The sequence below is a fragment of the Lepidothrix coronata genome, unplaced genomic scaffold (assembly GCF_001604755.1).
Source record: "Lepidothrix coronata isolate B3197 unplaced genomic scaffold, Lepidothrix_coronata-1.0 Scaffold11, whole genome shotgun sequence".
Taxonomy (NCBI): domain Eukaryota; kingdom Metazoa; phylum Chordata; class Aves; order Passeriformes; family Pipridae; genus Lepidothrix; species Lepidothrix coronata.
The window spans coordinates 1,650,826-1,678,550 of NW_016690191.1; the positions used below are offsets into that span (position 1 = coordinate 1,650,826).

General features: G+C 38.3%; 1 long non-coding RNA gene across 1 annotated transcript; it reads right to left on the reverse strand.

Annotated features, from left to right (window-relative positions):
- Positions 1-8,426: 8,426 nt before the first annotated feature.
- LOC108492547 lies at positions 8,427-27,389 on the reverse strand. The gene is made up of 5 exons (XR_001873143.1): positions 27,306-27,389; positions 21,164-21,278; positions 20,363-20,432; positions 9,750-9,857; positions 8,427-8,513 (listed from the first exon to the last, which is right to left on the reverse strand). It is a non-coding gene; the product is annotated as an uncharacterized LOC108492547 (long non-coding RNA).
- Positions 27,390-27,725: the final 336 nt, after the last annotated feature.

Genomic DNA, 27,725 nt, shown 5'->3' on the forward strand with positions numbered 1-27,725 from the left:
TAAGTTAAACCAATTAGTAACTTTCCTTTATCATTTTTGCAGGTGCTTTTTTCATTAGGAGATATCAATCAACTGCAGGGCAGTAAACATGCTAGTTCTGGTATTTGTGGAATGCTCAGATCATCAATTGAAGTACATGCAGTTCAAATCTGAAATATTAGCAGTTCAAAAATCCATTAAGATCAGTATCAGACGAGTTGTTATAATACCCATATTGAAATGTGTTGCACAGAATCAGCATGTGACAGCTTGGAACTCAAAGAAAATATTTCCTGTTACTACAGTGTTCATACAAAAACTCTAGACTGCATTCAGTAGGCAAGAGCAAATGCTTTTCACCTGGAAAGTGTTCCCTTTTAGTAATACCATCTTCATTAAAAACATTCAGATTAGTTTCTTCAGCTACTCTGTATCTCCAGATACAGAAAGTAGAGAAAATGTTTCAGGATGAAAGTATTCTTATGCAGCATAACTGAAAAGTGAAGCATCTGCTTCTTAAAAACAAGTATTTTACCTTGAACAAGGAGGATCTTTCAAAAAGATAGCAGTTTTAGTTTCAAAAAAACAAAGCTACACTTTTTGAAATAATGTACATGATTCAGACTTTTACCCACTCTGAATTAGTAACATGAGAAGTGACTCTATCAGGATTTCTGCAGAACTGTATCACATACCTTTACAGTCTGAAAATCCAACTGGCTTTTCAATTTCACTGGAGTGGAATGCAGTTGCTAGATTTTATATCAAGTAGAAAACAAAATAATTTTAATATTTTCTGAATGGAGGATTATTAGAGAAGAACAAAATCCTGATTGTGTAAAGCTGCAGTATCAGGTTCAGCTCATACAAACAGGATCCTGGCAGGATCAGGCCAACCAGTCACCAGAAATGCTGATGTAATAAATTTGTGGATAAATTTTTGGGAAAAGGCAGGTTAAAATGATAAATGTCAAATACTAGTAGCTCTTTTCAAAAAGGCATCTCCCCTGACACTTCACCCTCATCCCTTGCTCTCCCCTCCACAGATGGCAACAAGGTGCACAGTGAAAGAAATTAAGATGATACTGTGTTGATAGGAGCAAGGACACTCCAGTTTTCATCCCGGCAGACAACAAAAATGACATCACATCTCCTCAAACTGACACATTAATAAATTTAGTATCACCTGAACTTTTCTGGAAAAGAGAACCTTTTACACCAGCAAGTTATCTGGTGTCAGCAATAATAGGATTCTGTATCATATTCTGCTCCATATATGATGGCAGAATTACCTTTTGGGCCCTAACAAGTTGACAGGGGTTCATTTTGCTTCCTCTTTTAATGACATCTTCTTTGCAGGTGAACTGCAGATGTAATGACTTCCTCTTTTGCTTCTGAATACTCCCGAAATGTCATCGTGACCCAAGACATCTCAATCTGGCTTAATGCAAACGGGAAGCAAAGGGTTTTTAAAGGTGAAAGTGATCTTGCTAATGAAGAAGTATCACTCTTCATCTGGACAGGGAGCACAAAGCTTGTTAGATCGAGCTAGGTGAATGTCACAGGTTAGAGTTCAAGCATAACACAGAATTGTGACTAAAGATGTTACCTTCTATTTGTGTAGACATACACAATCAAAACAAAGTAATAGAAGTCGAAATCTAAGTATTTTGGAATGACACAGTGAGATGTGAAATAATCCTTTGCTGGAGCGGTCAGCATTTCGAGGACCTGAAGCATGAAAAGTTCAAATTTTTTAAAAAGACAATTTTAAAATTGTGTTAAAAAAAAAAAAAAGAGAGGGAGAGAAGGAGGAATAAACAGCAAAACAGCAAAGGGAGATATTGGATGCTCCTGTAGTCCATTTATTGCGCCAATAGGGAGAATTAATATAAAACTATTGGATTTGTATGTTTAGCTTCAGCATTTCAGATGGTAAAAATACTTTAATTTCTAACTAAACTGGATTATTCCCAAAGCATGTACATATATATTTTGAAAGCACAAGAGAGGCAATTAGGTTCAGGTAATGCAAGGGGAAGTAGCTTGCCCTCTGAACATACAGGAAGTTCTCTGAAGCCTTTGAAAGCTTCTGGGGAAAACACCAAAATCCAACACACAGGCAAGTACCAAATACACACAGACCACTTTTGCTGACTGTGCCTACACCCACAGCCTGCTCATCCCAACTATTGTGGGATATCACAGTCCTCCCATTGGGAATTCTGACTGGCTGTGGAAAGCATTAATTTTCAAAGCCTTTGCTGACTGTATAGAAATGGTAGGGGTAACAAATTTTAGCTCCCCTCTTTGCAGATGTTTCTTACATGTTTAATTCATTTAATGTTTTGTTTACAGTCCAGATCCTGGTGATACTTTTCTATTTAAAGCAGCCCACTGTTTGCAGGATTTCAGGATATTTCAGATGGACACATTGTGTGAATGGGCCCAGATTGAAGCTAATGCAGAAACTGTTCAATGATTCACCAAGAGAAAATAAAAAACAAAAGCCTACTGGATTCAAACACTTGTCTGATTCAGGGAACATTTCAAAAACACCACATGAATATTTTAAGTGCCAAAACTAAAACGGAGATTTGAAAATAAAGGCTCAGATTTTCAAAGGAATATTTGCACCACTCATGCAATCTTCCTATCTGCTTGGGGAAAAAAATGTTCTTTTTAATGTGAAGATATATTTGAAATGGTCTAAGTTTTTTGATCAGTTTTTTTCACAGAAAAAGTAGAATGTGTTAGCAATATATTTTGTTTAAGACACATTGACTTATAAGAGTTTTTCCTTATTTACTCTTACTTTCCCAAAGATACTTAATGGAATTTACTACTATGGAATACAAAATCAAACAAGAGGGGATGTAAAAAGAAAATAGTTTGTAAAAACAGTATCTATGACTAAATATGGTGAGCTCAGCCCCTGACTGACATCCATGAAGATACTTAGCCAGAAGAATGTACATAAATTAAACTACATCATAGTAAATTTTACCCGAAACAACGAAGTCAGTGTTTACATTAAAAATAAAAAATTCTTTGTGTATCAAAGCTTGATACTGAAGGACTCAGCTGAAAAAAATGGAAAAACTAGAGGTTATGCTCCATAGCAATGGGTCAACTTTGCAAAAACTATTCAGCAGAGTTCCCTAAAGGTCACCACAAAAAAATATGACAGAGAAGAGAGAACAGCGGGTTCAACAATCCAAACTTAATCATGGAGCTCAGAAATCTTCTGGTTGGCTTCTCCACGCCATCTAGATAAAGAAATGGCTTAAAATATATCAGAACCTCATACAGTCCCTTATTACGCAACTGGGAACAAAGAACAGCTTTTATGCAACAGCAAAAACTTCCAGGCCATACATCATGCAGTGGATTGATGCTGGAGAAAAGCCTTTATTCATTCTAAGTCAATGAGTGCTACAGAATGGATGATAAACTTGCATGTCGAACTCTAAAGTTGCTATTCAAGTTGCTTTACGACAAAAAGCAAGTGGCTGAATAAAAGATTTGATTATCTAATACCCGATACAACACAGAAAATGTGGTACCTTCCTTCTCACATGTCTGAGGTAGAAAAATTGGCTAATGAGTTTAATCCACTTACCTCAAAAGAAAAAGTAAAGTATTAGCAAATAAGTTTAAACGAATTTTCAATTAAAAAATTTATGAGTCATGGCCTCTGTGTTATTTTAGGAAAAACAAGCAATTACACTTAGTTCTAACAGGTGGAATAATGACTTTTTCACCTGTCAACTGACAGCTTAAAATTCCCACACATGTAGACCATTTCTGTTTCATCTTTTCTTTGAATTTCAGCTGCTTTGCTTTTCAATGCCTGTGCTTTGCTGGTGTCTCCTTTGTGTCTGAAACTCTCACACTGAGTTCCGCCTCTTTGGTGCTGGGCTTTCTTTTCACAGTGACATTTCAACATAAACAGTCAATATTCATTACCTCAAAGGAGACTTCCCTCCTATTGCTGACCAATTAAATACCAGCTGAGTTAGGCAGACAAAGGTAAAGAAGCTGGAACACAAGACTGGCTGGAGTATATTTCTTCTTCCCTTAACAGCGAAAAAATGGATTCAAAACAAAGAATTGACAATATTGGGAAAATCCAAAGCAGAGCAAAACAGTTTCTTCAGAAGTTATGCTCCTTTTTATCTTGCCTGGTTCTTTCCTAGCATTATTTAGTCTGCAGATAGGAATAGAAAAGATGCATATGTATCACAGGGACAAAGACAGATCACAGGTATTCCTCTGCAATCCCAACTTTGATGAAATAACAAGGATGTAACAAAAAATAACAGCTAATGTTTGATGCCAAGAGAAAGGGCTTTTCCCTTTTCATTTCTGAAATGTGAATAAGACTCAGATGTGTTTTGAGTGTTATTGTATTACGAACAGTTCAGCAAAGACCGCTTCACTCTGTATTATGTAAGGTTCAACTCTGAGAAGGAAAATGCCCACCTAAACAGATCATGAGCAGAGGTGAAGAGGTACACTAAACTTCTGGCTGACGAGGACAGCTTGCTGACAGACTGCCTGGAGGCTGATCAACCTCCTTCTCTTCCAAGGGGTGGGAGGGGATGGGCATCAGTATCATTCCCTGTCTCCGAAACGTAGGCACAGCCTTCAGGGGAAGGAACAGCTCTACCCATGGCAATGCAATTCAGGCATTCACAGAGCTTCACCTGCAAAGTGCAGGAGCACTGAATCATAAAAATACCTAACTGAAAAGGACTCAAAGCTCATCCATGCTGCATACCTGCCTCGGGGCAGGATCAGATACCTGAACTCTTCCTGACACGTCTGTCCGACCTCTTGTTGAAAACCGGCAGCAACAGAGACTTGACACCTCCCCTGGCGATCCATGCCAGTGCTTCACTGTGCCTACAAGTTATTAAGTTCTTTTTACTGTCTAAACTAGATCCCTTTTGCTATGAAGTGAGCCTGCATAAAACCAAATTTGCACATACCCAACTAGAACCCAGAGAGATCATCAGTGGTGTTTTGGCCCAAAATATTTTGCAAAGAATTTAGCCATATACAATCAGTGTTGGGTGATGAGGTTGTTTGGAGTACAATTTTAAAAAAAAAAAAAAAAAAGATTAATTTTTATAAGCTGTAAAAATGCAGAAACTTGGTATTTGTCTTAATAAATGTATTATTAGAACAACCTACCAAAGAGAATGAAGCAGTTTGGGATATGAGGATGTAAAGATCAGCAGCAAACATGATGCTAACAAAAACAAGTCTGAAATCAAAGGTCTTAATGATTGCTCAGTACAAGATCAGGCTGAACTGTCACTGTCTGAAACAGCTTGTTTAATAATACTAAGTAGTTCTTGCATTTTTACATGAACATATAAATATTTTTTTTCCTTCTTGTGAAGCAGACATTTCTGTAGCACAAAAGGGCCCAATCCCACAGCCTGCCCTCAGTGGGAGGTTTGCTTAACCAAGAAATGCAGTGTCAGGCTTTCTCAGAGGATAAAAACAATACAAAGAATTGGTGTAGATGCTTTATGTAAAGGTAACAGCTTGAATCCCTGAAAGCATCCAGATGATTTTTACTTAAATGGATGTGACATTGCCAAGAAAGAAACTTTATCCTCATGAGAGATCTTTATTAGCCAGGGTACTTAACCCTAAAGATGAGGAGAATTTAATAATCACAGGGTTGTTTTCTCCCTCTTTCTTTCATTTGTGCAACCAGCAGCTAGAGGGCACAAAAGAATGCTTTTACCTTATGATCTATCATATAAAAGAGCTCTACAGACTGAATAAACAAAAAATAAATCAGTGCTAATATCATAGCATATTACATATTTTGTTCAGAATCTTCATCTGTATTCTCTTTAGTAAGAAGCAGTAGCAATTCAGAGAGACAATGGCATGACAAGGCAGGAGACTCATCAAAGACCTTTATCCCAGTAAGAATATGTATTTAAACCCCAGAATGTAGCAGGTATTTCACACCACATACACTCTCTGTGAACGTGGTCATCATTACTTGCCTTAACTGTTTTGCAAAGCTCTTTGTTTAAAACTAATATAAACACGTATTTAACCTCCTTCATTCTTACATCTTAAATATTAATGCTGGCTGTGATCCTGCATTAATAACAGCTATTATTTTTGCATTAATAAGGAGCTTACAAGAATAAACATGGAAGTCATAGTGCAGTCTTCCTGTCAATTAAAAAGAGAGTCAGTTGTAGTTGCAGAGTGCTTTATCTTATCATTTCACTCAGGACATTCCCAGGTTCACAGATCTGATCTGAACAGCTCCAGTGATAATAAACATGTAAGTACACAAAAAACCATCATGGCAAGAAAGCCACAAAGGAGGTTATCAGTGAGTTGCCAATTTTGGAATCCCTCACTTTGGAAAGAGCATTATCACTGTAAATGAGGTCACTTATGTGGCCAGTGTGAGCACTGAGCTTGACATTTTTCCACCAGAAATCCTAATAACCCCAGGAGGGGTCACATCTGTTGCTGCATGGTAAAATGGGGTGAACCTTAATAGCAACGTGTGTATTTCTATGCATATATATATATACATATAGTTAAAAAGCAAAGCAAAACAAAGACCCTTTCCCTTCACCCCTAATGAACTACACCAGCCCCTTAGGCTGAAATGACTTGGATCTGGATAGAGTACCATTTGCCAAATTGTAAATTGCCTACATTTATTTTGGGAGTGCACTAAACAGAGTGCTAATTGCCTTGTTTAGCACTTTCCCTTCTTTCATTTGCACTGGTGTAAAATCTTAGTAAATTAACTCAGGATTTTATTATGTAGGTAGCATTTGAACAACTGAATCAGTGAGAAAGCAGCATCAAAGGACTGATAAAAGAGGAGTTGACTCTACCCAGAATGCCATTTATATGTCCCTTGAATTAAAAAGGATGAAATTAACTTTTAATCCTTTTGCTTTTCATATAGCTGATCTTAACATAACATGTATTACTCAGTCATTTTATTTGCATTTACTCATTTTAAAATGTTAATAACTGTGGTTGCAAGCTTACTGTATGGGAATGTGCAATTGCTTGTATTCATATACATAAGTGTGTAGGATTCCTTAGTAATTTTTTTGAACTGCAGCCAAACACAGACTTGAGGCTTCTGTTTATTGTCAAAGAGAACACCCTGAAGAGCAATTCCCATCTAACTGTTCAGTGGGCTATGCAAAATTAGCTGGTGGTCTCACACTTGTATACAGCTCCAACAGTACCTTATTTTTACATAAAGTCCAAAGAGAAAATGGGGGGGTGGGGAACCATCGCCCTGTTCTCACCACGACAATAACCATCTTTCCCAGAGGGAAATGAGAAATACATCATTTATTCTGGGAGATATTATACATAGAAACAGGGTATTTTAGACTGAAATCTTGCACCAGCAAAATTTCCCCCCCGAAAGCCACAGGCTGAGGAGTTTGACGTGGTAGCCCCGTTGCTCATGAACACAACTTCATAACAAGGAAATTCAGAGTGGAGACCTCCAAGCCCATACTCAGAATATCAGGGTTCTGTTCTGGACACAGCTGCTGGAAAACTGCAATGGATTTCAGCAGCAAGTATCTGGGGTGTTCTACGAATAGAACCTTGATTTTGCTAAGTTCAGAAAAGCCGGAACTTTGTCTTTCAGCCTCATAGGTACAGAAATGAGATAAAAGCCTGTTTGTCGTTGTCAGTAAAACACTGTGCTTGCCAAAATTTGATTTACTCTCTTCTCCTTTCAGTTTGTTGTCCTTTCAAATCATGTATGTGCATATATGAGGAGCTCAGAATCATCAAAAATATAAAAAATTAGATTGAATTTAATAAACTATTAAAAACCGAGAATATCTGTTTTCCTAGTTTCTGATACTATTAAAAAACAAGAATATGTGTTTTCCTAGTTTCTGATACAATATTTTTAAAAGCTGCTTCACTGATTATTTTCCTCCCGGTACTACTGATTGTAATGGGAACAGGAAACACAAAACAGTATCAAAAGTCAGCAACTCCAGAATCTTTGGCTTCACATGTACCTTTTATTAAATAACACATTATGTAATTATTTTAAAGTATTCAAACCTCTGTACCTTAAGGTACCTTACAAACAGAAAAAGGGGATGGCTCTGTGAAGCACCTCTTCTAGTGATATTTTTTTAGCTCAGTTTCCAGACCATCACCCTTTGGGAGGATTCCAGATAAGTATCTGAACTTTTGGATGCTTCTCCCAACTGAACGGCCAAGCTGTCTGATGTAACTCTACTATTATTTAACACCTGGCTGCACTGCTGTGAAGTGCAGTGTGAATAAAATAAGACATGATTTAGTGTGTGCTAGGAACTATTTGGCAACAAAACAGCAGAAATGTTTTCTAATGAATCTAAATAAGTTTATAATAAAGATCCAGAACTGACTCCTTACGTTGTAAAGGAAGCCACGCCACATCTTTCCACGACAGCACATCCAGGCACATTATTTGGGACCACATCTTCTTGCTGCAAGAGTTACTAAGTAGGGAAGAAGTAGGTGATAGAATTATTTTTATCTGTGCAAGAATATCGTGGTTAATTAGGATGTGATATCCCTGTTATTGCTGGGGGTTTTTACATTACAGGTAACACAGAGAACTCATTCAGGCACTAGAAATCGGTGATGTTCCCTGCTGATAACATATGTAATGAAAATTTAAACTCTACATCTGGAAGTTTTTCATTATAATCTGAAAGTGTTGAATTTAAAGCACTGAGGAACAGACACAATGGGCACTGGAGGGAATGTAGCCACCGACCACACAGAGCTCAATGGATATGAGCACAGTCTTTCCTCAAGGTGCTGCATAAATCTGGCAAAGATTAAGTTGGTTCTGTCAATTCAGTGAACAAGTGAGTTACTGAGCCCACAGACAAGGGAAGTACATTTACTAGGGAAGGAAGATCTAAGACACAGGTTGAATAGTTCTGAAAAAGGAGTACTCAGGAGCCTAAGGAGAGGATTTTGGTTTTAACCACTGTTTGACCACTCTGGCCTTACAGTTTCAGGAATACCTTTTTAAGGAATTCATGTAAAACTAAAAAAGAAATAGAAACAAACAGCTGCTTTCAAGTCCTTTGCACTTTGGTATTTAATCACAAAAAAATTTAATGCAGCAGAAAAATATACAAAGCGCAACTTCTCTATGAATAGAGTACAAAGATTTTTAGGTTCTAATGTGGTCCCTGATCTCAGGAAAAATGAATATGCTAAATAACCTGTACCAAAAACTTTCATGCAAAGGAGTTGGCCACTGTTAATGTTTCAGGCAAATGCTGCTAAGCTCCACTTTGTAACAGACCATTAATTAAAAAATATATATTATGTTAGAAAATGCAAAGAGTTTTACAACTCTATCAGTATAGCTCTTTCTCTGCAATAATATATATTTCATATTACCTAGATGGTTTTCTTAAAAGGCATAGTCTTTAAAATAAAAAATATCCAAGCATGATCGTTACACTAATAAAATAAAACTAACCCTGTCCAGGTATCCTCCAGGAACCAATTTTGATATTCCCTCCCTTATTTAGACGATTAAGTCATTAAACTAATGATAAAATGTTATAACATAAAGTCATAAGAACCTGAGGTGTGCACATCTGAGAAACATAATAAATACAGCTCCTACTGTTGGATGAACCTTTTGATGACAGTAGAGGATAGAGCAGTGACTCAGTGAGAAGTGATTGCACAGTGGCTGTTCTGCTCACCTGGATTTTTAGGGACATGTTTCCTGTCTTGCCACAGCCTTCCTTTATGTCCTCTGCCCTGGTTCAGCTTCATTCAGCTATTTTAACTGATCAAATCATTGGGGATACCTGGAAAATAAGGCATTAGTTTTTAGTCAGTCTTAGTACTTGTGATACTGAGTCAGCAGAGCTTTGAGATGACTCTGCTGCATCTTTCTCTTCAAAAAATCCAAGAACTCAGCACTATCTTTGTAAACACCAGAGAGAGTTTTTCATAAACCAGAGACAAGAACAGTGAACTTTTTCTAATGAAGGAAAACTCAGAAAAAATAAAGAACAGAGAAAAGGGAATGAAAAACTGGGTAAAATTCTCTCCCTGCCTCCTGTGTCCTGACAAGGTGGGTCCATTCCCTCAGGTTTGCTCTCAGACCAGCAGCTCAGTGACTTTCTAAAATTCTGACAAGCTGCACACAGTCCCCTGGCTCCCTCTGAAGCACTGGGTTTTCAGGGCCAGAGTCCTGCCTACTCCCTGTCCTCAGCAGCATCTTGGCCTCAGCCTTCACTGCAGGGTCCCTTTTCCCCTAACTCATCTTCTGTGATCATGCTGAGACACTCCTGAGGAGGGAGTAATCTCCCCTGACTCCAGAGGGCTGATGCAGAGGACAGCACTCAGGAGGAGTTTAATGTCTACAGGAGCCTTGTGGGCTGTGCACACACACTGGCTTACACATCATAAACTACACATAAAAAGAAGTATAATATAATACAGTATCTCTAGGCTATTATTTCATAAATTACAGTCTTTAAGAGATTCCATTTCAGTTTTCCAAGCCTGCAGGAAAGCAGCTTTCCTCAATGGACCTGCTGGAAATCCTGCCTTGACCTGGATCCCAAGGGAGGATGGCAGGCGACCTTGGAGGAGTCTGGACTCCCTTCACTGCTTTCATCAGTACAGAACAAAACTAGTTAGGAGAGCAAGTCTCCACATTGTCTTCACACAGTACTGCCACACAAAACAGGACTATTTACACCTATAAAGCACTTCACTTGAAAAATTCAATATATTAGTTGAGATCATTGGTGAAAGAGCTTGGTATCATTTGCCAAATTTCATGACTGTTAATTATAGCACAAATTTTAAATTATTTATCCAGTGCTAGAAACAGATTAGTGACAGAAAAACAGTAGCATCCATTGCTCTTTCCACCTATTTCTGATCTCCCAGCAGCAACCAGCAGTCCCCCCTGGGTAAGCACTGGCAGCATTGGATGTCAGCCACCAACGATGGCAGCACCAATGGGAAATGGTTAACAAAGGTTTGATATTTCATTTTGGGGGGCAGGAAAATTAAATCTGCAGTTTGTGACTCTTAGGAAATTAAGTCTCTATTAGGAAAGGGTTAAATACAGATTATGTAAATAGGGATATTGTTATTTCTCCCATATGTAGCACTGCGGAGTGAAGACTGCTTTCTCTCTCTCCCTATTTTTATTTTTTTTTTTAGTTTTTCTTTTCCACAAATTGAGAGATTAACCTGGTCTCAATTGAAATGGCAGCCCATATCATACCTTCCCTTGATCTCACAGCATGGCTAATAACAGCTGGGGCCTACCAAGCAGGCTTCTTTATTTTTCCTTTATTGTTCCAGGCCACACAACCGTGAACCTTCAGCATGTTATGTACTTAAGCATGGTCAGGTTGATGTCATTATTTTCTTATTGTTGTGGAGCTCCCTGGGTGTTTGCCCATATTCATAGAGAGGGGCTTGTGTGCTCTTTGTAGGTTAACCTTTTAAAAAGGAGATGCTCGACCACTTGCAAATGTAGCCCAGGGCTGTGACATTGCACTGGCCGATTCGTACGCTTCAAAACACATATTAGCACCGCTTGTGCTATTTCATCTTTCTTTTTAATTTTAGCCCAGTCTTGTTAGATAAATCTTATCTGTGCCACAAGTAAATGCTTGATAGAGCACATTTTTAAAGCCTTTAGAAGAAGGAGGAGGAGAAAAAAAGTGTGGTTTGTCTGGGTCACTGTGTGCTTTGTCTAAGTATAGGCAGAACTATTTGCCAGTTTATCTGTCCGCTGTCCCTCCGTCTATCTCACCAGCCACCTCACAGCAAACAAGCCATGAGCATTAGTGCTGAATTGTGAGAGCTACAGGGAAAAGTGCTTCTCTGCATGAACCCCAGCCACAGTCAGCTTTTACAATCCTATAAAAATTGGTCTACTTGCTATCAGTTCAGCCTGGGAAGCAAGCAGCGGCTCTCGACTGCCTCCAGCTTTGATGTAAGCACCCCACAATATTTTCGTTTAAACTACAGTGGGGAGAAGACACCTATAAAAATATTAATTAGCTCCAGTTGACACCAGATGCAGTTAACATACTGTGAGCCAGCTCCGAAATAGTAGAGTTTTTATTAGGTAAGCTAATGTTTATTGCAATCATTAAAGTCTGAGTCATAAAAGGCTGAGCATAAGAAAGATGTTTCAGGTATTATTCCTTCCACGTATCAAACGTGAGTTTGTTAAATCCTGCTTCCAGGGTTAATTATTTTGGAAGTCATATTGCAAATACAAGCTTCCAAAGAATTTGGCAAGGTTTTTCATGCACTCAGTGGGCCAAAATGGAAATAAGTGAAGAGGCGAATCTCCGCTGGTTTCAATGAATTTTTGGCCTTGTAACTTTTAAATGAAGCAGATACAAACAGCAGAGGAGATTACAGGCTTAATGTCTGAATTACTTCAGTAGCACCAATTATGATAATGATAGACCTGACACCAATGTATCCTTTGCTACAGTTTCCTTTGTAGGCCGATCCTTGGATTTTTCAGAGTAGGAGGTCAGGAAGGTGAGCAGTACAGCAGGGTAGGAAGCAGCCTTATGTATCTGGGTCACCGTCAGTGCCCCAAAGGTGTGTCTTAAGTCACTGGTGTAATGGGAAGCTCAAGGCTGCCCTTGCTCGAATGCATGAGGATTATGTTTATGGTCACCACCACTCTGGATGCACAACTTGCCCCTTCTGTAAAACCTGTGCCGTGTAGGCAGGAGGTGAAACAAAATGATACTGAGATCTTTACAGGATGGAGATGAACCAAACTGCATTTCACATACTTAATGACATCTCTGGAACCTCCTTGTGTCTTTACTAGGTACAACCAGCATGGTCCCTCAAATGCTTCTTTCAATTACTGCAGAAAAGACAGCCAATAAATAGACTTCATTTCTCCTAATTTTGGGGCCTTATTTATATCAGCCAGCTCAGAATGTATGAGCTGTATCCTATATGTCTAAGCATAATGATAGGTGGTCTGAACCCTTTGCACATGACCACGCAGCCTGTTTCTTGCATGGATCATGGCTGTGTTGCCTTACTCTTCAGACTTGAGTTTCTTGGGCCATTCCATTCCCTCTCTTATGTCTGTAAGGAAAGAATCGAATATGAGCCACTCCTTTCATGTACACAAACTTCCCTGGACAATCTGCCTTGCTCCAGAGTGAAGCTAAGAAAGCCAATATTAAAAAGTTGGAATGGCCAGGGAGTTTGAGCCTGATGGCAGTCTCAAGTCCCAGGGAAGACTGAAACATCACTGAACCAGCACTGTGGTTCCCTCTTTTCATTTTCAGCTTTATTTTTATTATCAAAAACCCTTGCCTGTCTACAAGGCAATACTCAGTAATACACTGAATTCATTTTTCTCTGACATTTTGCACCTTAGTAATTTCTCCTTTGCAGTGCAAGTAAATTTAATGTTAAGGTAAAATGGTTATTTTTTCTTGAAACTAAAGCTGAATATTTCCTTCTGTAACAAGACATTCCAACTGTTTCAATTCCCAAAACTGTGTGGCAACTTGTATGTGTAAGTACAAATTTCTAGATATATGCCCACATATATATATATATAACATATATATATATATGTTATATATATATATATACTTCATGGAAATGTGAATGTATAAGGCATATCCTTACTTCAATTTAGTTTAAGCAAATTTATAATCAGAATCACAAATGAATAAAATTAAAATAAAACTAACATCTCCTCCATATGTATTTTAGTGGCGAGAATGACACACTGATTTTGGCAAACACCAGTGTACTGTAAATTCATTAAAACCTCAACAGTCTGATCTTTCATTATCTTAAGCAAGATGGTATCCCCTGAATTGTTCTTTATACACTTAAAACATCCTATTTACCTGAAGCTCAGTTTTTAAAACTACTTTAAGCACAGTTCAGCTATGTAAAACAGCAAGTTACACTAACATATTTATTTTGACTGAAGGACTTCAGTATGTTTTTATTACAAAATCTAGAATCATATTGCCTGCTGTAGGAAACCCATAAAAATTAAATAAACCTGTAGAAAAAACCAAGGGTTTAGTCCAAAACCTTTTCTCCTTATAAATAGTTATTTTTTGTAATTTTTGTGGACCAAAAAAGATTTCAAATCTTACTGACAAATTTCCAATATCTCTTTTCAAACCTTTTGGCTCCCTCGAAACACTACGATATTGCCAGAAGACATTATTTAGTATGAAGCATGGGCTACCATTTGGAAAATATGACTTGAGCAGGATGTCCTTTCAGAGAGCACTGTGCTCTGTCTATGATTCCATAAGATCTTCATATATTTTAAATGATATTCAGAAATATGCTTACGCCTTTTATTATTTTTTTTTTAAGATCTGATTTTCTTATCTGAACTCTTTTAACAAAGGTATTATGCTAAGTATAAAAGCCGCCCAATTTTTTCCAACCTTTTGCTTCTCTCTAAACCACAGTCATTTTGTTAGACATTGAAAATGTCTTGATTTAGTTGTCTTGCTATTTTGGGCCTGTCCTGCCCCCTGCAGTGGTAATAAGGATGGGGCTTCCTGCTGGGTCCTGAAGAATACCATTTCACGGCCGCCACATAGCTGGCGGCTTTTATTTATGGAGCCAAGAAAATGAATGGGTATTAGTGTCCAAACATTTCAACATGCTCCTGTGGCCATGCACAAAAGGGACTGATTTGCAGCAAATTTCCACTTATTTTCCAAAAGTATTTACCTTGCAGAAGCTTGGCTGATCGCTATAATGGCATAGCAGAGGGGAAAAATGACCATTTCAGAACCCAATTTTTATATACGTTTCTGAACCTTAAAAGTGCTATACTTCTTGTGAATAAAGATAATACTCTTGGTTGCTAGGCTTTTATGGCTATGTGGCTAATGCCAGCCCTTTTTCCATGTGTGTCTTTACAACAGATGAAATGGGCATTACCTAAAAGCAAGAAGCTTCCTCTGCAATGGGCACTGCATGGGTGAAAGCTCTTGTGAAAGACCAAACTTCTCTTAAGCGCTGGAAATGGCACTCAACGTACACATCCAAGAGGGGTTCCCAACACCTGTACTTGTCCCTGCCTGCTGGGGGCAGCAGAGGGTGTATTTTACATCTTTTCTAAACCACCCCAGGAAATTTCGGGAGGACTTTCAACCAGTGCTCCACTGGGCAACTGCACAAAACCTGCATCATGATGTTATACCAACAAAACCTGGTGAGATCTTGTCCAGAATACAATACCAATAGAAACTGGTGGGGGCTGTACCACAATTCTATACCAACAAACAAACTATACCATAATAACATGGTGACAGAGATTGGTGAGGTCCACACCAGGATACTCCACCAACAAAAACCAGCAAGATCTGCACCATGATACTGCACTGACAAAAACTGGTGAGTGTCACTCATGCCCTTTAAATCACTGAAATGTATTAACCATACAAGGTTATTAACATACAGTTGCTGAAAGTTCTGTTCGGACTCTGCAAAGTTCAGGGATGCAAATCAAATTCTTGTGCTCGTGTCTTCTTAAACAGTTCCAGATGAGCTTTGTGGCAGCAAACTTTTAGGGTGGTCAGCATGTGGGTGTTAGATGATATAAAGGCTTAGTTAGATAAAATGAAGACTATTCTTAGTTCTGCAGGTGTTTGCAGGTGCCCAATTTCAGGTGCAATTCCATGTATACACACGCACAGGTGGAGATTGTGCGCTTGAAGATCTCCACAATCACATTTATAGGAAAGCCACAACAAAAAGAAAAACTGGATTACTTGTACTATAACATCATTTCTTGGAAGTTCCCAGCAGGTAAGATGTGAAGTCTAGATAATAGAATCACACCACTACAGTAGCTGCTATACAAGTTTATGCAGGTCACCAGATATTACAGTCTGCAACCCCTGAATGTAAGTTTCGAAAGAAACAATACAAGAAAGAAAGACTTGTCAATGCCAGTATCCTTGCAATATTTTTTTCCATTTTATATTTTTTATTAAGATATTGTTCTAGATATAAACCACATCACTACTGTGTATGGTTGCCTCACCTGCACTGAAATGCAAAACTATCACAAATTATTTTCTAGTTGATTAGTTTCATGTTATCATCCATTTTTTGCCTTTTATCCTGGAAAGTCATCTGGCAATTACAGCTCCTGGTATGCAGTGTCCATCTTTTTCACCTAAAATCAGTTTACATAAATGAGAAAACCAAAATAAGAGTTCTATTTTACCATAGTGTCTGAAATCCTTGATGTGCAGCAACACATCTGGAGCTGCTTTGCAGTTACAGCACTTGCTCCTTGTTTTTTTGCTTCCTATTCAGATTCATTCCAGTCAGAGACTCCCATCTCCTAAATCTATTCTCATTCAGGCAATCCCAAAGAAACAGTAACACAACATGGGTAAATCCTCTGCAGCAAACAACTCTACCTCCTCCTGTTATCTCACCTTCAACTGCTGTATCGGTTTCGCTGTGTCTATGAAAAAGAGATGGAGGAATGAAGTGGTGGAATAGAGAGCAGGTAAATAATCTCATCTGTTTCAACACCTTTCAAACTATTCATGAGGCACACCAAGAGAGAGAGCAACGGATAGGTGAGAGATGCTCTTTCCTTTCTCGCTCCCTAGAGTTTTACAAGATTTTGCTCCTCTTCACATTGCATTGCAGAACACACCGAGCACCAGAACAGCATGTTGGAAGGAATAAATAAAAGGTGCAGCTGGAAGAATATCTACGAGTCTCTAGGAAAGGAAAGACCCTTTCTGTGCAGCTCAGTTTCTCCCATTGAGAAATGGATATAATAAGGTTCACAAGAGAGGGTTGTGAAGATCTGCTATGAATTCTGGACACACTGAGTCATTTTTAAATTTCCACTCAGTTTCTGGTCCCTCCTGTATGTCTGTATGATACTTAATGAAAACCTTAGAACACCTTCAGAAACTACAAATTACTTCACAGCTAATGTAACAATTTAATTTTCTGAAGCAATCAAGGCCAATCAAATACCAGACATAAGTGACCTGTTTTATAACAAACTATAATTTTACAGATTTTAAAAATAAGAATATGCCATTAGTCTCCCTACGTCATAACAGTGCAATTAAGACTTTGAATTGGTGAATTATTGTATTTTAGTCTGGTTAAGAATAAGCTGTCCTGAAAACTCTAATAGAAAGTAACATATATCAAAACTTATTCTTCCCACTAAGACTTGATTTCATTCTGTTGTAATGAAGCAGGTAAACTTTAACAAAAATTAATACCTTGTGATTTTTTGTCCCCTTTTTTAGTGTAACTTGGCTTAGTCAGTGATTTAGAAAGTCAATCAAACCCTGCTCAAGGTCCTTTTTTCAAGCATTAGAAGTGAACCATCATGAAATCCCCACTTAGTATAATGGTTTCATCTTGTCAGGATGGGAAAAAAAAAAAGAGAGAGAGAGAAAGACAGAAACAAATTTTGCTTTTTTTCCTGAGGTTAAGAATTACCTTTATCAAACAATGGCTTAGCATGTTATGGCATTAATTTTGCAATAAATTATAGTGCAGGTAGGTGGAATTACTCACATTGCTTGACCAAAGTGCCTGACCCAGACAGACTTCTGATTGATGAATAGTTTTTCATTTTGTTCTACTAGTTCTATCAGACAGAATCAAAAAGCTGGATGAAAAAGATCCTATTTCATGTAATAGTATTTTGTTATATATCATTAGCACTTAATTCTGTCACCAGTGCCGTGTCTGCGTTAACTGGGCCTTTCAACTTAATCCGTTCACACCTTGATGTGACATTCAAGGATGTCGTGAGGTTTTACAGAGGGAAAATTAGAAGGACCAAAGCCCAGTGAGAACTTAGTCTCACTATTGCTGTAAAAGACAATTTAAAAATACTTCTATAAATACACTGGCAACAAAAAGAGGGCTAAAGAGAATCTTCATCCTTTAGCAGATGCAGGGGAAAAACGTAGCAACAAAGGATTAGGAGAAGACTGAGGTACTTAATGACTTCTTTGCCTTAGTCTTTTAAGAGTAAGACCAGATATTCTCTGTGTACCCAGTGCCTTGAGCTGGATGACTGGGACAGGGAGTAGAATGAGCCCCCTGTAATCCAAGGAGAAATGATCAGTCACCTGCTACACCACTGGGACACACAGGTCTGTGAGTCTGGATGGGATCCACCCAAGGGTACCAGGAAGCTGGTGGAAGTGCTCACCGAGCCACTTTCCATCATTTACCAGCAGTCCTGGCTAACTGAGGAGGTCCCAGTTGACATGTAGATGTAGTGGACTTTGAAGTGTTGGGTCAACAGCTGGACTTGGTTATCTTGAAGGTCATTTCCAATCTAAATAGTTCTGTGACTGTTCTTGGACGATTAATGCACTAAACTCTGGTGCCAATGAGTGAAATAGTTCAGATAACACCACTACACAGTGACTCGGTCCAGGCCCTCCAAGGGGGGGGAGGGCCCCCCTTTTTAATTTTAAAAAATTAAAAATATGATTAGAGCATGATTAGAGCTACCTTTGATCTAAGTTCCTGAAGTATCAACACCAACGTACTCTCAATGGATACTTTACGAAAGACTGAGTACAAGCCCATGAAACCTTGACTGTTCACCTGAGTAGCTACTGCATACTGAAGTTACTGTTACTTCACTACTATTGTTATCCAAGGTACTCAGTTTAGTTCAAACACATTCTACCTGCAGTATTACACCTCTCTATGGCTGTAGAGAATTTAAGCTTGTTCAGGACCTCTTTTCAGCATAGCTACTTGGTCTTGGTGAACTTCACATCTATACATTGATTGTTTCTTCTGTTTAGGTCAAAACTCATGCTTAAGTCCAAGCTTGCCTTAGAAGCACAACTATTAAAGAAAAATCTGAAATAAGGTGTAGGCCTGGAGGGAGGTCTAGAGTACTATGGGTAAGTTCAAACTCACCCTGTTTCCCAACACGTCCTGGCTCCTGTCACACTGCTCCAACCACCATTGTGGATAACACAATCATACACATGGCTGCGGATGGTTGGCTTGAAATTTTCAACTTCCACCCCATAAAGCTTTCTGGCAACACCACAAGGTTTACACAGGCTGTTTTAAAAACTGGGCAATCATGAGAATGAACCTCACTCTAATTCAAGCAGGTCCCATGTTAAGAGCTTACCAGTGACTTACATGAAACCTTGCTCCTCCTGCAGATGTTTATAACTGAGTTGAATTTCAGTCAAGATAGATGAAGGGCAAAATTCAACAAGTTGGCTTTGCTTTGCAGCTGCAGTTTTGTTATTGCAAATCTTACTGCTTGAAAGGGGAGATTGAAGCAGCAACTAATAAACTAAAAAAAGCACACAGTTCTGGTAGCAGAAATTTCAGTGGGTGGCAAAGCTGATCAAAGGATAGTGAATAGATTTGTGAAACTTTAAATGTTCTATGTCAGAGGGCTCAAAACTTAGCAATTTTTCATCTCTGTCAATGTTTCCATGGCTATAAATCAGAATCACAAAGTACATGTAAGAAATACATGTATATTTTCTGCAGAAAACTGTATTTCTTGTATTGTAGTTTTACACATGCCTAGCACATAACAATTTCTTATAAACTACAAGATCATGGTTGCATGGTGGTAATACTTGTTCAGATTTTCCTTGGTGCATGGCATATCCTCTCACATTAATTTGTCAAGTCATCCCAGAGACATGTCTCATTGTAATTTCCCTTCCAAACTTTTTCCCTCAAGAAGCAAACTAACATTTCCTTCTTTGGGAGAAGTTTGGTTCTTCTTGAAACCAGTCAGCATTCGTGGAAGAGGCAAGGATCAATTCAAAAGACCTAATGACTAGGACTGGGGCCCTAATTTATGAGTTTTCATTTTATATTTCATGCTATAAAAGCATTTAAGCACGTTTTGCACATGCTTTTGCCTTCCAACCAAGAATTATTGTTATGGTGTCTCTGTCACCTTCCTCACTGTTCTGATGCCAACACTGTGTTATTTGGATTGCAAGTGCTTTGAAACATAAGGTGGATACTCCTTAACTAAGCAATGATGTATTTAGTGAAAATATGAGGTAGGTAGCAGGCAAAATCTGTTGTCAAAGAGACATATTTTTTCATCTTTCTCTCTACATAAGTATCTACTTAATTTTGGAGGTCATCTTTCTGACTTTTATCCTAAGTGTAAACTTCTTATTTGATTGGGTTTTCCTTTCTTCTTGGGTTGGTTTTGTTGTTACTGGGTTTTTTAACACCTGGAATCTGCCATAAATCTTTAATCTGAATTAAAGATACATTGCAAGTGCCTTACCTCAGTCACAGTGAATGTATATCCAGAGACATTCCATTGGTTCCACTGGCATCAGTCCATATGTGCACAACTGTAAATGACATGAAAAAAATCTGGCCTCAGATATGAAAAAGGCTATTTATGCACTTTGACAAAGGACAAAAGTCTTATAACTTTGGGTCTACACAGAAATGAGACACAAATATGTTAGTGAAAAGCCCCAAGTTTTCTAAATGTAGATGAGCACAGATTAAGAAAGCAGTAATTAATTTCCTTTGACCTCAAGCTGAAATTCCTTTCTAAAGCTGTCATAAAGAGAAAGAGGCCAGAGAGAAGAAGTGAAACTGTGTAACAATGCAATTAAACCCTTGTAATGAGGTCAGCCATTGGACTTGTTGCAACTGATATCATTATAGCAATGAGGAGGCATTATACGATGGCCTGATTTTTTACAGGATTCATTTTTTTCTTTAACTCTTTAACAGTCAGATATGTGTTCTATAGCATTATAAAATAATTGTTGTTAATGACCAGAAGAACAGGCACAAGCTCTATTATCTTACTAGCATTGTTTCATAAGTTCTGGTTATGGATGCACCAAAAAACTCCATGGCAGTGGAACACAGGACAACTTTGAGAGACACAACCTTCCACTCAGACTCTGTGTCATATTTGCTGTTGGAGCTTCTTCCCAGAAAGCAACTCAACTCCATTCAGCAATGGGAGAGAGTAACTTTTGGCAATCTGCTGACAACTGGTGGCAGGTAATACTTGACTCACGTGGGAGCTCAAGGAAAACATGAGCAGACCTGTAGGACTAACCTGAATCAGAAAGAATCCCAAGTAGTCTCGATGTCACTTGAAACTTGTTTATTCATTGTGGTTGCTGGGAAAAGAATTTGTTCCGCTGGAGGAGTATTGATTGGTTTCATGTGTTCTGCAAAGGTATGTTTTGATTGGTTAGGCATTAAAAAGACATAGAAACTTGGGAAACTCAGATTTGGGCACAGATTTGAGATTTAGATAGGGCATACTTTACACAGAGCTTTCATTAAATAAATAATAATTTTTTCAAGTGGAAATCTAAGCTTAAGATATTTTACCTTTTTGAAGGGAGTGTTCTCAGTATTGGGCATCCACATGACAACCACCTCATTATTACCTCTCTGGCTCATCTGGATCCCCTACAACTGAACTCACAGTACCCATTTCCTCAGCAACTATTCACAGATCAGTAAATAAGAATAATATTAATAATAATATTAATAATAACAAATAAGAAGTTGTGGTTCTTCCTTCAGTCTGTTCATATGAGTGAATCCTTACTAGTGTTTGTAAAATAGGGCTTGGATATTTAGTTTAAAAAATGCTTCAGGATTATGAATCCAAAATGGCCACAGGTATTTCCATCTTCTCAGAGGGAAATACCTGCAGGACAAGAAGAGAAAAAGTTAATGAAGAAAAATGATAGCTTATTGGGATCTTCACAAATATTCACACCCCATTTATTCCTTTAAAACAACCAGAGTAAACCTGAAAAGGAAGAAACTGGGGTGCTTATAATGCCACAGAAAGGAGATGATTGCTTGATGAAGAGTCTGTTCATTGACTTCAATAGGGCAAGGAGATTTTGGACTTGAGTTGCCCCTTTCTTGAGGCTTCAGTTCCTCTGGTCATCTGTCAATACACATATGAAGGCATAACAAAGAAATTCAAATCCATACCAAGTATTTCTAACTCTTCCGTCCACACTCCTCAAATTGTGCAGCTTAAACCAGCCTGAAAAAAAAAGTTTCAAGTACCTTTACCTTTTCTGAATAAGTTCACCATCCCCTGTGTGCGTATTATACTTTTAAAAGAACTATTAGAAGATGGCTTACTAGTTGGAAATACAGAAAAGGCACCATTTTCTTGCACCCAGAGGACTGAGTCACCAGTTCAGATCCCTGTGCTTTTACTGGTGCACTGAGTCATCACGTGCCTCAGTTTCCCCTCACTGAGTATAAGACTGACCTCTTCAAAGAGCTGTAAGCTTTCTGTGAACTTCTGTATTAAGTGTGAAGCCACAGCATTATTAAAGATATTTTATACAGAGGCAGCTGAGTGATGTCCTATAAATTGTCATTTCTCTCCAAATGGAGCACAATATAACATTTCCTCCAGAAATACATTTATTATTTAACACTTTTCCGTGAAAGGTTTCTTTTACATTGCAAATGCTCAGAGTTCTTTCATAGGTCTTAGACTATTGACCCTTTACCTTAAAACATGCTATTAATGCTTAACGCTGTTATTAGTATTCAGGGAAGTAATGACTGGTACTAAAATGGAAATGTGCAGTAAAAACACCTTCTATTTTGTAAAATAATTATGTAGCCTAATAATTATTTCATACGATTCTTTTTGATTGATAGGGAAAGGGCACCAAGAAGTTTGGAATCATGATTCTTTAAGGTCTACATTCAAATAGCAGCCACCAACACCATTGTTTCCGACAGCTACATTTTCTAAGAATGGCAACAGGATGATCCCTGGTTCTGTTTGGATGAGGGTTACATCAGATAAGGGATACTTAATTAGCTTTTTTTTTTGTTTGAATGGCAAGGAATTATAATTCTATAAAGGGCAGCTCAGCGTTCTTGCAATTTCCAACTAAGTCACTGGTACCCTGGAGGTCAAATATAGTTCAAGTCTGCAGTGAAGTGAGACTACCTCCTTCCACTCTGCTGTCATCCCACCTGACCCTAACCTGGTAAAAGCATCCCTAGTGATGCCAAAGAGGCCTTTCCATTCTCTGTGTACCAGCTACACTGGTCTTTCACATTTAAGGCTGCCAGATAAATGTCAGATTGCAATGTTCTTGTGATGTTTAATGGGAAACAGGCTGAGAGTGCTTGAACTTGTTTCACTTTAGAGAAGTTTTTGTCACTTTGGCTTAGGTGGAAAAACAAGTTTTAGATCAATAACGTCCATAAATGAAGTGCTGGGCTTTCTTAGTTGGTTTGCTGCTTGATAAAAAAAATAGAATACCAACTTAGCTGTATGTGTCTGTGTGTAGTACAGAAATATCTGCAAGACTGTTGTTCAATGTTTTACAAAGATGGCTAGTTCTAGCTCCATTCTTTTTTTGAGTGCATAATATTAGCAACTTCTATAGTTATTTTCCTCACAGATTTTCAGATTAAGACAGCTATAGCTGGGTGTCTGTTTGCATATATAACTACTTTAAACTATTTTTCTGGGCCTGTTTTGTTGCCAGTTTTTCTTCAAACACTGTATTAAAATTGAAAATAATAAATTTAAGCCAGGTTTACTACGCATGATACCACAGCTATGGACTGGAAAAGAAAGGGAAATTACAGCTTTAAATAGATAGTATACATGTACACAGACAAATTAATTGTTTGTAAATAATTTTAAACCAACGTTAACATGAATTTGGAAGTACTCAGAAGTCTTTCCTACCATAATGCTGCTGAAGATTACGGCTGCTGAGCTCTGTCTCTCAACCTTTACCAGCACAGACTCCTAAGCAGGAGCCAACATCCAGCATCCATAAGATTCCCGCTCATCACTCAGTTAACCTGGGAGCTGTTCAGATATTAAAGTGATAACTGCCACAATAAAACTTCAAGGCCTATTTAAGAGTTCTGGAGAGGAAGAAAGGAAACATTCCTGCCAATTCCACCGCAGCTACTCAGCCATCAATGCTCTGGGTGGAGCACAACTACTCTCCTGGATCCCTGTTTCAGTTCCTACATGACTACCAAAAGACATCAGCAGTGCCAATAAAAGCAGTAAAATACCAGCAGGATCAGCAGTAGGAGCAACAGCTGGCCAGATACAAGAAAGGAAATAAAATGTGCCATCTGAGGGTAATCAAGGGATTAGTTATGATTCATGAGTCACAACTCCTTTCTGGACAGGCTCCTGCTTTGATCTAGCTACATATGGCCCCTTGCTCTGGTGCTGTGCTCGAAACAGCAAGAAGAGAAACAGAGGAAGTAAGTGGTAAATGGAAGCAGTAAGTGTGAGATATTCAGAGCTATTTATAAATTAAGTACTTTGGGACAATTAGCTGGATTCAAAATTACACATTTTACTACATAATTAAAATTCAGGTAACTATTTACTTTTGTAGAAGAGCTTACGAAATTAATAAAGAATGTCAGTCAACTACCTAAGACATTACCAGCGACTAGTAAGAGAGAATGGAATCAGGGATAAAGGAAATTTCAAATGGTTCATGAATATTTTGTCACATTTCTCTTAATAGTGTTGCAGTAAGCAATCAAAAATTGAAAGTATTGCCTTATTTCAAATTTGAACTTTTCTCTTTTAACTTCTAATAGCTCTAATCATTTTAGGATTTAAGCTGCAGGAAAACCTTTCTGTCAGCTATTAGAAATGTCTTGCAGATCAGGAGTGAACAAGCTTCTAGGCTTCCACAGGGCAGACTAAGTAAATTCTCCAAGTTTCCCAATAAGAAATGTATTTTCAATATCTCAAATAATTCCTGTCTCTCTCCTCAGAATTCTCTTAAATGCTTTTGTTGTGTTTTGGTTTTTAAGCGACTTAACTCTTTTTCAATGGTCCCTTTCTTGTACATCCAAGAACCTCCTGTACTAATTCTTCTGTTCAATTACAACTATCATGAGTATTAGTCTTTTCTCCCAGTTCTCCTTTCTCCAAGCTAATAAATGTAATTTACATTCCTGTTCCTAGATGCATGAACCTGCATTTACATTTCGCTGCAATAATACAATGCAATCTCTACAAAACTATATAACTAACCCATTTTCATTGTTATTTACAAATTAGCATCTGTAAATTCTACTTGGATGTTTATCTTTTCTCCAAAATATTAACTTTTGGCTACATGCTGATCTACGTCTAACTATATTAAAAATACCCCAATGAATAATGATTTCTCATTTAGAAGCAGATTTTTAGATCAACTAACAAATTTTAAATCTGTTCAGTAGGGACTACATTGATTTTTGTATGACACTAATTTTTGTAAGGAAGCCATTCAACATCGAATCAGTCTCAGAAATTGTATTCTTTCAGAGCAATTCCTCTTACCTGTTAGAGTTGCTATAAATTCTAAAATGCTTAATGACATCATAAGCCAGTCCTGATAGTGTCACAATTTCAGTTGGACCTGAAACCAGTTGACAAATATGTAGGAGCCTTTTTTCAGTTTTATTACACACATTACAACTCCTCCTCCAGATTATGCAATGATGCAAACGTATATTCCAATAATAACAGTACAGACGTGGCTTCATATATTCCAAGTATATAGAGAGCCTATATATAGAGGGCCTATATTTAGCCTCTACTTCCATCACCCTGTGAATGTGATGCCAGAGGGAATAATTAAGGGGCAAGACTGGTTGACCTAGACATTGGTTGACCCGCCCGACAGGCTTTCAGTCTGAATTCTCTGGTCTGCTAAAGAAGAAAGCCTCACAAAGTGTCTTTAAAGCAGCCATGGAAGACAAGAAGACGGTTCCCTAGCGACTGTGATGATGTAAGTCTGTCAGAGATGGCTCAGCTATTTGCCATCACAAGGCATTTCCTGCCCCCAGCATAAGAGGACAGTAATAAAGTCATATATGGAAGGCAGAGTGAGAACTGAACGTGGTGAACTTCACTACCTTAGATCCTTTGTAAGGAAAAGATTTCCCCCTTTGCAACCAGAACCACCGTGAAGCTGAATCTTCAGACCCCTGTGGTTTCCCACTTTGTTCTGTGGCTTGACATACTAGGAAAATGTGGCTTGATGGTCGTCATATCCAAACAATATATCTTGTCACAAGCAACAATCTGTCAGACTCCTATGAAATCTAACTTACCTATCACTGACCTGTTTTCAAAATGGTTACCTGCCACAAGGCACTCCTAAGAAGGAGACTGCCACCAGCAAAATTTGTTTGGTCTCTCCAGTGAATTTGTTCCCGAGTCCCTATGCTGAAGCTGTGCCAAAAATACTGCACAGAGGTGGCGCTGGGGTTTGTCCATAAGGCTTGCACAGAGACTACTTGTTTCACACTACTACAGACAAGGCATCAGGTACTAAAAACTTCAACTTGCTGATTGATACAGTCTGATTGGAATCTCCAAATCTACTGCAGAGATGAAAGTCCCTGTGTCAATTCATTAGTCACCTTTGCTTTATCATTAGGAAATGTAGAACAGTAAGTTTGCAGGAAAGATATTCATTACTAGACCCCAGCTGGAGCCTTTCAAGATCAGGGATTAAAAAGCTCACAAACCACTGTTTCCAATTAGGTACAAATGTCTTTCTCTCCTCTGTTCCTCAGCAATCATAGGACTTACTCTGGATGTGGCTAAAATGGCACATTTTGGCCAACTACTTGACAACATTTATGACTGGATAACTAATAGATTCAGCTTATTAATTTCTGCCACAGCTGAGTTAACCCCAGCTATGCCCCCAAAAAAGGCTTCTACAACAGCCCTTCTCCAGAGCACGCCATACCCTTTAGAGGGTAATCTTTTCCTGCACTCCCTAGCAATTCCCAGCTCAGGGACTGAATGTAGGACATGGAGCAGAAGACAGGGAGATCTGAAAAAAAACCCAAAAGCCAGAACCTCCACAAGTGCAGTGCCTTGTAGTGAAAATTCAGGTTTCCAAGCTTTCCAATGAGCAGATAATCTCCAAATGACATGCAAGACAACACATCAAATTTCAGGCATGAATACTACAAGATCTTTTTCCCCTTCTCACCACATTTTTTGTGATTCCTCTTACTGTATCCTAAGTGTTTGGAGGATTTTTCCCAGTTGGCATGTAGCTCATACAGCCCAACTTTCTTTAGAGAAGGCTACCATATTTCAAAGGCACAGTTTTTAAGGCTGCCTAAAAGCCTTTCCTAAGGAAACTATGTGCCAAATTCTGCCTTATGACTAAAGCTGAATTCCAGTGGATACTCACTCATGATCCCCGTAGAGTCAATGAGACTTCTGCAACTGATCATCAAGTTTCAGTCCCTTGTACACTGCAATTATTATTTCCAGTAGATATTTTTAAAGCCTGTTTTCAAAGAAAGGATGAGGTTCAAAAGGAAATGTTAATGCTTTTCTTTCTCCAACGTCTGATCAGACTGGCTGGGAAGAAGGAACTGGTGTACAATTTTGTTGCTGTTAATTTTGTTAATAGTCTTGTGCTGCAACTTGTCTAGATGCTTTGTGACTAGTGCTGGTCTTTTCTCCTTTTTTTCCCACTGACATGCTCTTGCCAAGGATATCATTATGACATTCTGTAGTAACAAGCATTCTTCTGTTCAAATTTATATCAATTAGTTTGGGACAGTAATTCAATCGGACGGCCCACTGGATTTTGAAAGACTCGCAA